General features: G+C 30.5%; 1 pseudogene; it reads left to right on the forward strand.

Annotated features, from left to right (window-relative positions):
* The first annotated feature begins 1,338 nt into the window (after window positions 1–1,338).
* LOC141617608 (uncharacterized) lies at window positions 1,339–3,728 on the forward strand (annotated as a pseudogene).
* Window positions 3,729–5,073: the final 1,345 nt, after the last annotated feature.

The raw sequence follows: 5,073 nt of genomic DNA on the forward strand, positions 1-5,073 counted from the left end.
AATTATTTGACATACACAAATATAATATAAGTATGTTATATTATGGAAACTATTAAAAGGTAAATAAATTAAGTTAGATTTCCAAAAAAATATAATATTCTATAATTATTTCGATTTGATTTAATGCATATATATGTAATATATAAGCGTCTTAAAATTGCATGCCTAAATAGTAAAAGTAATTCTATTAGTAGTGACAAAAATTGTAGTAACATTGGATATAGTACTATCAAAGTAACAATAGTAGCAGCGAGTAGGAGTAGTTAAAGTAATAAAAGTAACAACGAGAGTAGTGAAATTATCAATATTAATGCGACAGTAGTAAACGTAACAATAATTACGGCGGGAGTAGTGAAAGTAACACTAGTAAAGTATATATGAACAATTAGGTAACCAATCGAGCTAAGTAAAATATTAATAGCGGGAGTAATGAATTTATCTCATAATTTATTTTATCGTAATTTTAAGATATATCATATAAAAATATATTAATAATAAATTTATGAGTTAAACAACTTTAAAATAGTTTTATTTAATTGAAAATAAATTTTAATACTAAATAGAGGTAGGCCGGACTAGCCGGGCACCAATACTAGTAAGTTAAAATGACTGAAACCTGTGATCAATGAATTAGAAGAACTAGAAATTACTGTAAATGTCAAAATTGACAGAGTAAAATGCCAAAAGTAGTCCTTTAGAACCTGATGCCTAAACAAAACAGCAGTTCTTTATATTTTCATCCCAAGTTACATTACCGTAAGCTAAACCAGTAATTAGGACATTCGGTCAACTTCTATAATACGTATTGATAGATTACTTACCATCCAGAATTGCATAACCAAATAAATTCTAGTTGAATTAAGCAAGAAACAAGTTTCTAAGCCAAAAAAAAAGGAGAAAAAAATGATCAAGACGAAAGGACTAATATATACCTCCAATAGTTCCAATGTATCCACTGCAATTTGTGTCATGAACAATGATGTTTACCTTGCTACCATTCAAAATACCCGGTTGATTTAATTAATTGACTAATTGTTTATATTTATTGATTTAATTATACGTTAAACTTATTGAAGATTGAAGGCTTGTTATTAAACCAATTGTGTGATTATGCTTCAAGATATTTCTGGTTAATTGTTCTTACCTTGTTTGAATAGTTTCTTAATTCTTATTTGGTTTGCTATTTTGGGATTTTGCTATTTGTTAAATCTTCAATCACGTCTTCTAGTTTTAGAAAACACTAATCCGGGTATGAAAAGCGAAAGAAAAAAAAAGAATTGAAGAATTGAATCAATCTCAAAAGGGGGCTCTTGATAAATTTTTACCCTTATAAATAAGATGACGGATTGTGATGAGAATTTTGATGACCCGACACCCTTTGTTGATGATGGTTTAAAGGAAAATTCTGGAAATAACAATGTTCAAAGCAATAGTGGTAACAATGATAATCATATTCTAAGTGATAGTGAAACTCACAAAGATATCGATAATAAGGAAAAATTTGGATTTGATATATTTGATCCTAGAAATTGGGATGCTTTAGATTTTAAGATGGTTGATGTTGTTGTCGAGGAGGGCCTTAAAAGAGATATGACTATTGATCAAGGTCCGAGGGATAACCTCGGTAGATATTTCTCATCCACTTTTTATACTAGAATTTTACCGAATGGAGAAAAATGCGACAGAGATTGGCTTGTTTATTCAAAATAGCTTGATAGAGTCTTTTCTTTTTGTTGTAAAGTGTGTATTAAAGGTTCTACAAGAAGAGGTGGATTAGCAACATATGGTTATGATAGTTGGGTACATCTTAGTGGTAGGCTTAAAGAACAAGAATCAAGTTCAGAGCATATTCAAAATATGACCACATGGTATGATTTGCGTTTGAGACTTCGGAATAATCAAACAATTGATAGTATAAATCAATCTCAGATTAAAAAAGAAAAGGAGCATTGGTATCAAGTTTTGTTGAGAATAATTTCAATTGTGAAGTTTCTTGCTAATCATAATTTAGCGTTTCGAGGTCACAAGGAGCGTTTGTACGAGGGTAATAATGGAAACTTTTTGAGTCTAATAGAAATGTTGGCTGAGTTTGATCCTATTATTCAAGAGCATGTTCGAAGGATCATAAATCATGAGACTCATATTCATTACCTTGGTCACAGAATTCAAAATGAATTAATACTTTTGCTTTCCTCTCGAATAAAGTCTGAAATCGTTAGAAAAGTAAAACAAGCAAAATATTTCTCCGTGAGACTTGATTGTACCCCTGATAGTAGCCATCAAGAACAAATGACTATGATATTAAGATATGTTGATGTCTCTTCAAAATGTTTTACCATCGAAGAATCCTTTGTGGGTTTTTTTAATGTCAATGATACCACAGGTCAGGGCCTTTTCGATGTTCTACAAGTTGAACTAAAAAATATGGGTCTTGACATAGATGATGTAAGATGGCAAGGTTATGATAATGGATCAAATATGAAAGGGAAGCACCAAGGAGTTCAAAAGAAATTGATAGATATAAATCCCCGAGCTTAGTATATGCCTTGTGGTTGTCATAGTCTTAATTTGATATTGTGTTATATGGCTGAAACCTCTGGTAAAGCTAGATAATTTTTGGGAATTATTCAACGCATCTACACGATGTTTGCGAATTCAAATAAAAGATGGAAAATTTTTCAGGATAATGTAAAAAAAGTTAACTCTTATACCATTATCAGTCACTCGTTGGGAGAGTCGTATTGAAAGTATAAAGGCTATAAGATTCCAAATAGGAGACCTACGAGAAGCTTTGCTTGATGTAGCTGAAAAAGATAATGATTCCAAAATAAGGAGTGAAGCAAAATCTCTTGCGTAGAATGAACTTGGTGATTTTGAGTTTTTAGTGGCAATAATCATTTGGTATGAAATGTTGTACCATGTTAATTTAGTGAGCAAGAGTTTGCAATTGAAGGATATGTTTATAGATGTTGCAATTAAAGAGATGAAGGGTTTAGTTACTTTCTTTGAGGAATTCAGAGAAACTGGTATTGAGAACACTATTGAAAAAGCTAAAAAGATTGCTCTTGAAATAAATATCAACCCCGTATTTCCTCAAAGACGAGTAATTCGAAGAAAGAGGCAATTTGATGAAAATCAAGATGACCCATCGGTGGTTAATAATCAATGTGCTGAGGAATCATTCAGGGTTAATTATTTTTTATTCATTGTTGATCAAGCTATTGCATCATTAAAATGGAGGTTTGAAAAATATCAAGAGTTTGAAAATATCTTTGGCTTCTTATTTAAGACTTCTCTCCAAGGAAGACAAGCGCTTAAAATTATGTTGCAATGGTCTCGAAGATGCCCTTAAGAAAGATGAACAAGCTAATATTAATGCAAATGATTTATACATGGAGTTAAAGTTTTTGAGGGAGATCTTGCCGAAGGAGAAATTGGAACTGGTTGAGGTGTTAAACTACATGAAGAATTTTAGTTGTTTTCCTAATGTGATTATTTCATATAGAGTCATGCTTACTATTCCAGTAACTGTTGCAAGTGTGGAAAGAAGTTTTTCGAAACTCAAATTGTTGAAATCTTATTTGCGAACTACAATGTCACAAGAAAGGCTCAATGGTTTGGCGTTGATAGCGATCGAGAATGATATTTTAGAGCAATTGGAATATAAAGATATAGTTAATGTGTTTGCTTCTCAGAACGCAAGGAGGCCAATATTCAAGCGGGATTAATAATGTCGTCGAATATTATTTTATTGTCTATTTTTGTAACTTATGACAAAGTACTGCATTTTATATTTAATGTTTTGCCAAAAAACAATAATTTTATATTGGTTTTATTATAAAATATGAATTTTTTGTATTATATTTTATAAGTCTTCGCCTCTTGGGGCCTCCGTCTTACATTTTGAACAGGGCCACCAAACGTTACGGGCCGCCCCTGAACCCAAATAATTTAGTTTTTAAGTGATATTTAAACTAAAAAACGTTTTTAAGTAGTTTTTAATGTAAAATCGTTTTTAAAGCCGAGATCTATCTAGTAATTGACATGCATGTCATTTTAAATGGAACTTAAAATAGAAAAATCTAAAGAAAAAAATAATTTTAAATTAAAAATTAATACCCATACCTCTAATAAATTGTGAAGTGATGAAAGCAAGATTGATGTTGGCAAAAAGGAGCAATTCAGTGGAAAATTTAAGGCTTGATACATCTCGTTTAAACAAAATTATGTGAGCCTTCTTTCATTTTCCTTGTTTTGTTTTGTTGGAAATCAAAGCGAAAGAATGGTTTACATCTATTTGGTTTTTATGTTTTGGAAAAGGGAAGAGGAGAATAAAAAGAAATATTTAAAGTCTTTAACTCCGTGTAAAGTGAAGGGATGATGGACATTTGAGGTGTCCTCATATTATGAATGTTGGTTTAGGTGTCCATGAAGGATGAGGAGATGGGCACGTAAGTGTCCATTTGGCCCAATTATTCTAATTTACCATTTGTCTTATAACTGACTCGATTTTAATTTATAAGATAAGTTTTGAGATTTTTTTAATACGATAATTTTATTTTTAAGACAGAAAATATTTCAAACCGAAAAAATTTTCATAATATTAATGGTGTAACTGACGGAAGTGAGACTCAACTACTTAAATAACTTGGTCTGGTCACGCGTTGACAATAATCGCGTTATAGATATGTTAATAACACATAATATGTTATTTTACTTTTCGAGAAAAAGACGGGTATATATTACAAAGTCAAACGAGGTCAAGTAAATGAAAATTTTAAATATTTAAGACGGAATCAAATAATGATTAACAAAAGAGTTATGTCCGTTTTAAGTTGGGACAATTTTTTTTTTTAAAATGCTAGTAAAACAAACTAAAATAAATATGATTTTTAGAGAGAACTAAGAAGGGTTAAAAAGGTATTGGTTTAGAAAAATAAAAATGTGAAATTTTGTCCATCCTGCGAAAGGGGGTCTAGTAGTTTTAAAATCTAACAAAATACGAGTTAAAATAAGAAGAATTTATAAAAGAGATTCAAAATTACGGGGTGTTACAAATTATATGTTTGGTTT

This window comes from Silene latifolia, chromosome X (genome assembly GCF_048544455.1).
Source record: "Silene latifolia isolate original U9 population chromosome X, ASM4854445v1, whole genome shotgun sequence".
Classification (NCBI taxonomy): Eukaryota; Viridiplantae; Streptophyta; class Magnoliopsida; order Caryophyllales; family Caryophyllaceae; genus Silene; species Silene latifolia.